The sequence below is a fragment of the Cygnus olor genome, chromosome W, assembly GCF_009769625.2.
Source record: "Cygnus olor isolate bCygOlo1 chromosome W, bCygOlo1.pri.v2, whole genome shotgun sequence".
Taxonomy (NCBI): Eukaryota; Metazoa; Chordata; class Aves; order Anseriformes; family Anatidae; genus Cygnus; species Cygnus olor.
In genome coordinates, this window is record NC_049199.1 from 4,344,518 (window position 1) to 4,353,295 (window position 8,778).

The window sequence follows — 8,778 nt, forward strand, 5'->3', positions numbered from 1 at the left end:
GGCATCGGTCAACGGGTGGTGAGCAATTGCATTGTGCATCACTTATTTCGTACACATTATTACTATTAATACTATTATTATTATTATTATTGTTGTTATTCTTTTCCCTGTCTTAATAAACTGTCTTTATCTCAACTCACAGGCTTCACTTTCCCGTTTCTCTCCCCCATCCCGGAGAGGGAGGGGGGAGGGTGAGCGAACGGCTGTGTGGTGTTTGACTGCCAGCCGGGCTAAACCACAACAGCCCATTTGGCGCCCAACGTGGGGCTCGAAGGGTTGAGATATCGACAGATTTGACCAGAGTGTGTTAAACTAAAATTGGTATAAGTATTCGACCTGCTTAATAGTTGCTAGTCACAATGTTGATTGCCTTAATCTCAAGTCTGCTGTGCCTGTTTCCCAAATTGAGTTTTATAGCAAGTTACTTTCTGCATGTGCTCCCTGTCGTGCTGTTTACCCTTTCCGGGCCCTCGTTTAAGATTGTTATGGTACTGTGTGGTGTAACGATGGCTTATGAAATGATGAAGTATCTGGTCATGACTCTAACCTGGTATTTGTACTCAGCACTGTCGTCGACTCTATACTTCGGAAACCATATCTCAGAAACTATTAGCAATTACACCTATTGCCTTTTTTCATCAGGGAGTCAGTCTCTGGAGGGGACAGGGGAAGATATTTTTTCCTACCTGTTCACTCTCCCTTCCTCCTTCACCACCCTCTTATCCCCCGAGCTAGTTACGGTAGCTCTCCAAGATGTTGAATATCCTTGGGATACTCAGACCAGCATGTTCTTGTTGTTATGTCTCCTGAATGCGCTTCAGGTTTTGTTTAAGGTTAAACAACTACTTAGGAATCTCATCCGGAGATCTGTCTTGAGGCGGGATATTTGCGAGTGGCAGGGAGTGTGGGAGGATATGGGCAGGTTTCTAGGGCAGTGGGCACCTCCAGTGTTTTGGACATTCACCCCTGAACAACTGCAAAATCCTAAAAAACTGGTAGAATGCTTGAAAAAAAGGTGTCATGACTCTGGCAGTTCCAAAGTGACACAAATCACTGTGGCGTGCTGGGGTCTGGCTTGTGCCTATCGAGCTGCAATTGATGCTACTATCAACCTAGTGACAGACCCTGCAGCTGCTCCAGCTCCTGCAGCTGTTCCAGTTCCAGCTCCCGCAGCCGTCCCAGCTCCAGCTCCCGCAGCCTACAGGCCTGCGTCTCGGCTGTGGAGAAACTCTCTGAAGAGTTCCACCAACTTAAAGAGAATTTATCTTCCCCCCCACCTGAACAAACCAGTGGCCACCAACTAAAAGAGAATACTTTGGAGAAACTTTTTGAAGAGGTCCAGCAACTTAAAGAGAGTGTATTTTCTTCCCCACCTGTACAAACCAGTGTCTCAGCTATTAGGGGTAAACGTGCATCCGTGCAAAGAAGACAATATGGTGGGTACACACCCCGCACCACCCTGTGGTTTTACCTACGTGACCATGGAGAGGACATGAGAAAATGGGATGGAAAATCTACCGCGACCCTAGAGGCACGGGTACGTGAGTTGCAAAAGAAAACAATCGGGAGAAAGGGGTTCTCTGAAAAGTTTGCTGCTCCAACTTCTAGCAAGCAGTCTTTTAAACACAGAAATGAAGATTCTGACCAGGACTAGAGGGGCCCTGCCTCCAGCCAGGGGGAGGAAAGGGACAACCGAGTTTATTGGACTGTGTGGATTCGATGGCCTGGCACGTCTGACGCACAGAAGTATAAGGCTTTAGTAGACACCGGTGCACAATGTACTGTAATGCCATCCAGCTGTAAAGGGCCAGAGCCCATCTGTATTTATGGCGTGACAGGGGGATCCCAGCAGTTAACTGTATTGGAAGCTGAAGTGAGTCTAACCGGAAATGAGTGGCAAAAGCACCGTATTGTGACTGGCCCGGATGCTCCGTGCATCCTTGGCATAGACTATCTTAGAAGAGGATATTTCAAGGACCCAAAAGGGTTCCGCTGGGCTTTTGGCATAGCTGCCTTAGAGACAGAGGACATTAAACAGTTGTCTACCTTGCCCGGTCTCTCAGAGGACCCTTCTGTTGTGGGGTTGCTGAGGGTTGAAGAACAGCAAGTGCCAATCGCTACCACAACTGTGCACCGGCGGCAATATCGCACCAACCGAGACTCCCTGATTCCCATCCACGAGCTAATTCGTCAACTGGAGAGCCAAGGAGTGATCAGCAAGACCCATTCACCTTTTAATAGTCCCATATGGCCAGTGCGAAAGTCTAATGGTGAGTGGAGACTAACAGTGGACTATCGTGGCCTGAATGAAGTCACGCCACCACTGAGTGCTGCAGTGCCGGACATGCTAGAACTCCAGTACGAGCTGGAATCAAAGGCAGCCAAGTGGTATGCCACAATTGATATTGCTAATGCATTTTTCTCCATCCCTCTAGCAGCAGAGTGCAGGCCACAGTTTGCTTTCACTTGGAGGGGAGTCCAATATACTTGGAATCGGCTGCCCCAGGGGTGGAAACATAGCCCTACCATTTGCCATGGTCTGATCCAGTCTGCGCTGGAGCAGGGGGAGGCTCCTGAACACCTGCAGTACATCGATGACATCATTGTGTGGGGTGACACTGCAGAGGAAGTTTTCGAGAAAGGGAAGAAAATAGTCCAAATCCTTCTGAAGGCCGGTTTTGCCATAAAACAAAATAAAGTTAAAGGACCTGCACGAGAGATCCAGTTTTTAGGAATAAAATGGCAAGATGGACGTCGTCAAATCCCAATGGATGTGATCAACAAAATAACAGCTATGTCTCCACCAACTAGCAAGAAGGAAACACAAACTTTCCTAGGTGTCGTGGGGTTTTGGAGAATGCATATTCCAAATTACAGTCTGATTGTAAACCCGCTCTACCAAGTAACTCGTAAGAAGAATGCTTTTGAATGGGGCCCTGAGCAACGACAAGCCTTTGAACAAATTAAGCAGGAAATAGTTCATGCAGTAGCCCTTGGGCCAGTCCGAACAGGACCAGATGTAAAGAATGTGCTCTACACCGCAGCCGGGGAGAATGGTCCCACCTGGAGCCTCTGGCAGAAAGAACCTGGGGAAACTCGAGGTCGACCTCTGGGGTTTTGGAGTCGGGGATACAGAGGATCTGAGGCCCGCTATACTCCAACCGAAAAGGAGATATTGGCAGCATATGAGGGAGTTCGATCTGCTTCGGAAGTGGTCGGTACTGAAGCGCAGCTCCTCCTGGCACCCCGACTGCCGGTACTGGGTTGGATGTTCAGAGGAAGGGTCCCCTCTACACATCATGCAACTGATGCTACATGGAGCAAGTGGGTTGCACTGATTACTCAGCGGGCTCGAATAGGAAACCCCAGTCGCCCAGGAATCCTGGAAGTGATTATGGACTGGCCAGAAGGCAAGTACTTTGGGATATCATCAGAGGAGGAGGTAGTCCGTGCTGAAGAAGCCCCACTGTACAACAAGCTACCAGAAAATGAGAAGAAATATGCCCTGTTCACTGATGGGTCCTGTCGTATTGTGGGAAAGCATCGGAGATGGAAAGCTGCTGTATGGAGTCCTACACGACGAGTTGCAGAAGCTGCTCAGGGAGAAGGTGAATCGAGTCAGTTTGCAGAAGTGAAAGCCGTTCAGCTGGCCTTAGATATTGCTGAACGAGAAAAGTGGCCAGTTCTCTATCTCTATACTGATTCATGGATGGTAGCAAATGCCCTGTGGGGGTGGCTACAACAATGGAAGCAGAACAACTGGGAACGCCGGGGCAAACCCATCTGGGCTGCTGCATTGTGGCAAGATATTGCTGCCCGGGTAGAGAACCTGGTTGTAAAGGTACGCCATGTAGATGCTCATGTGCCCAAGAATCGGGCTACTGAAGAACATCAAAACAACCAGCAGGTGGATCAGGCTGCTAAGATTGAAGTGGCTCAGGTGGACCTGGACTGGCAACATAAAGGTGAATTATTTATAGCCCGATGGGCCCATGACACCTCAGGCCATCAAGGTAGAGATGCAACATACAGATGGGCTCGTGACCGAGGGGTGGACCTGACCATGGACACTATAGCACAGGTTATTCATGATTGTGAAACATGTGCTGCAATTAAACAAGCCAAACGGTCAAAGCCTCTCTGGTATGGAGGACAATGGCTGAAATACAAATATGGAGAGGCCTGGCAGAATGATTACATCACACTCCCCCAAACCCGCAACGGCAAGCGCCACGTACTTACAATGGTGGAAGCAACCACCGGATGGCTGGAAACATATCCTGTGCCCCATGCCACCGCCCGGAACACTATCCTGGGCCTTGAAAAGCAAGTCCTATGGCGACATGGCACCCCAGAAAGAATTGAGTCAGACAATGGGACTCATTTCCGAAACAACCTTATAGACACTTGGGCCAAAGAACATGGTATTGAGTGGGTGTATCACATCCCTTATCATGCACCAGCCTCCGGGAAAGTTGAACGATACAATGGACTGTTAAAGACTACACTGAAAGCAATGGGTGCTGGGACATTCAAAAATTGGGAAACACATTTGGCAAAGGCCACCTGGTTAGTCAATACTAGAGGATCTGCCAACCGAGCTGGACCTGCCCAATCAAACCTGTTACGCACTGTAGAAGGGGATAAAGTTCCTGTAGTGCACGTAAGAAACATGCTGGGGAAGACAGTCTGGGCTACTCCCGCCTCAGGAAAAGGCAAGCCCATTCGTGGGATTGGTTTTGCTCGGGGACCTGGATGCACTTGGTGGGTAATGCAAGAGAATGGGGAGGTCCGGTGTGTACCTCAAGGGGACCTAATACTGGGTGAGAATAGCCCATGAGTTGAATTATAATATGTTAATTATCATATAACACTGTATGTCATCGCTACCATGGTTGCTATATATCATAGATGAAAATGGTGATTAATTAGAAAGTATTGGAAAGAGTGTAACCTGAGCATGACATAAATGGTATGGAATAAGGGGTGGATATCTGTCCTGGTTTCAGTTAGGACAGAGTTAATTTTCCTCCTAGTAGCTGGCAGGGTGCTATGTTTTGGATTAGGATGAGAAGAGCGCTGATAACATGCTGATGTTTTAATTGTTGTAGAGCAGTGCTTACACCAAGCCAAGGACTTTTCAGCCTCTCTCTGTCCTGCTAGCGAGCAGGCTAGGGATGCAGCAGAAGCTGGGAGGGGACAGACCCAGGACAGCTGACCCAAACTGGCCAAAGGGGTATTCCATACCATCTGACGTCATGCTGAACAATATATAGGGGTGGCTAGCCGGGGTGGAGGGGGGGCCGGCTGCTCGGGGATAGGCTGGGCATCGGTCAACGGGTGGTGAGCAATTGCATTGTGCATCACTTATTTCGTACACATTATTACTATTAATACTATTATTATTATTATTGTTGTTGTTATTCTTTTCCCTGTCTTAATAAACTGTCTTTATCTCAACTCACAGGCTTCACTTTCCCGTTTCTCTCCCCCATCCCGGAGAGGGAGGGGGGAGGGTGAGCGAACGGCTGTGTGGTGTTTGACTGCCAGCCGGGCTAAACCACAACATTAGGGAAGACCGGGGGAATCTACCCCAGCAGATCCACTGGTTATAAAAATGAAGCTGGGGAAGAAGGGAAAAGAGGTGGAACTTATGGTAGACACAGGGGCAACTTATTCAGTTTTAAATAAAGCACTAGTACCTGTGGGAAATGATTATGTCATGGTTAAAGGAGGGACTGGCCAATCAGAAATGGCATACTTTTGTAAACCTTTAAAGTACAAACTTGGGAAACAGTGGGGCATTCATAAATTTTTATATATGCCCAATTCTCCAGAACCACTCCTGGGAAGGGACCTATTGGAAAAATTACAAGCGACCATATCATTTAAAAATGGGGAGATTCGTCTGGAGGTAGACGACCGAAGGTATGTGGAGGTATTAAGCCTAATGATATCAACTAACCCTAAAATGAAAGAAGAGATTAATGAGGATATCTTGAGTCAGGTATTCCCGGGAATATGGGCCACTGAAGTACCAGGGAAGGCAAAAAATGCTCCTCCAATACAAATCAAACTTAAGGAGGGGAGACAGCCGGTCAGAATCAAACAATACCCCTTGAGAAGAGAGGATAGGGAGGGAATTAGCTCTATAATTGAAAATTTTCTGCAATTAGGTTTATTAAAAGAGTGTCAAACTGACTTTAACACTCCTATTTTGCCCGTTCAAAAGCCTGATGGATCATATCGGGTCGTACAGGATTTACAAGCAGTTAACAAGATAACTGAGGACCTTTACCCTGTGGTGGCAAACCCATATACTTTACTAACATGCTTAACACCAGAGCTAGCTTGGTTTACCATTTTAGACTTGAAGGATGCCTTCTTTTGCCTCCCTCTCCATGAAGCCAGTCAGAAAATTTTTGCATTTGAATGGGAAAACCCTAAAAGCGGACGCAAAACACAGCTCACATGGACAAGGTTGCCTCAGGGCTTTAAAAACTCACCCACCTTGTTCGGAGAACAACTCGCAAAGGACTTGGAGACATGGGAAGCCCCACCCAGGGAAGGAAGACTGTTACAATACGTAGATGACATCCTAATAGCCACAAAGACAACAGAAGCCTGTGTGGCCTGGACGGTGAGCCTTTTAAACTTTTTGGGACTCCAGGGGTACCGGGTATCAAAGAAGAAGGCTCAGATGGTAAAGCAGAAGGTGATCTACCTGGGTTATGAGGTTAGTGCCGGACAGCGGACCTTGGGGCAGGACCGCAAAGAAGCGATATGCCAAACCCCAAAATCTGAGACAATAAAGGAACTGCGAACCTTTTTGGGAATGACGGGGTGGTGCAGATTGTGGATCTATAATTACGGATTGCTTGTAAAACCACTATATGCGCTCATTGCAAATGGGAACGGGGACCTCCAATGGACAAAGGAGGCCACGCGAGCCTTTGACCAACTAAAGAAGGCTCTCATGTCAGCTCCAGCTCTGGGACTTCCAGATGTAAGTAAACCGTTCTTCCTCTTTTCCCATGAGAAACAAGGGATTGTCCTGGGAATACTAGCACAGGACCTGGGCCCATATCGAAGGGCAGTTGCTTATTTTTCTAAGCAGTTGGATGCCGCCACCAAGGGATGGCCGGGATGCCTCAGAGCTGTTGCAGCAGTGGTACTAAATATCCAGGAAGCATGCGAGTTCACCTTGGGCCAGAAAATGACTGTGCTAGTGTCTCACACAGTGTCCGCAGTGCTGGAAGTAAAAGGCGGTCACTGGCTTTCCCCACAAAGGTTCCTGAAATACCAAGCTATCATGGTAGAGCAAGATGATGTAGGAATAGTGGTAACTAATACTGTCAACTCAGCTTCTTTCCTCAGTGGAAACCAAGGGGAGCCAGTACACCATGACTGCCTGGAGACCATCGAAGCTACCTACTCCAGCCGTCTGGATCTGAAGGACACTCCTTTTGATGATGTGGAAACATGGTTCACTGATGGGAGCAGCTACGTCATCAGCGGAAAACGACATGCTGGGTATGCAGTTACCACTTGCAAAGAGGTAATAGAATCTGGACCTTTGCCAACAGATACCTCTGCACAAAAGGCCGAGATAATTGCTCTGACCTGTGCCTTGGAAATAGCAAAAGGAAAAAAAATAAACATCTATACGGACTCAAGGTATGCATTTGGAGTCGTGCACGCACACGGAGCCATCTGGAAAGAAAGAGGACTGTTAAATTCACAAGGGAAAAATATCAAACATGGAAAAGAGATAATGCGCTTATTGGAAGCGGTCCAGCTACCTGAAAAGGTAGCAGTCATGCATATTAAGGCACACTGGAAGGTGAGCTCAGAACTGGAGGAAGGAAACGATCTGGCAGACAGAGAGGCAAAAGAAGCAGCAAAAGGTGAGATAGCAACAGAAGGAGCCTTAATCCCAGACGGGCAGATTCCCCTTGAAGGTAAGCCTGTATATAACAAAAAGGACAGAAAATTAATTGAAAGTCAAAAGGCAGAGTATAACCAAGAGGGATGGGCTATTACCAAAGAAGGGAAAGGGAAATTAGTCATCACCTCTAATTTGCTATGGTCGCTAGTAAGGGAAGAACACCGGAAAACTCATTGGGGAATAAATTCCCTATATAACTATCTGATTGGGAAAATTACAGCTAGGAATTTGTATGCTACTGTCACACAAGTAACCCGGCAACGTGACCTCTGCCTCCAGACCAATCCCAAAAATACGCCCAAACCGAAATTGGGCCAAATTGGGAAAGGCCACGGGCCTGGACAACAATGGCAGATTGACTTTTCAGAACTTCCAAGAAAAGGGGGGTATCGATATTTGTTGGTATTAACGGATACCTTTTCAGGTTGGCCAGAAGTGGTACCCACTAGAACTGCCAAAGCCCGAGAAGCAACCAAGGTATTGCTACAAGAAATAATACCGCGCTTCGGAGTTCCAGTTGCCATATCCTCAGACCGGGGACCACACTTTATTTCAAATATAGTTGTTGTGGTTTAGCCCGGCTGGCAGCCAAACACCACACAGCCATTCGCTCACCCTCCCCCCTCCCTCTCCGGGATGGGGGAGAGAAACGGGAAAGTGAAGTCTGTGAGTTGAGATAAAGACAGTTTATTAAGACAGGAAAAATAATAACAATAATAATAATAATAATAATAATAATAATAGTATTAATAGTAATAATGTGTACGAAATAAGTGATGCACAATGCAATTGCTCACCACCTGTTGACCGATGCCCAGCCTATCCCCGAG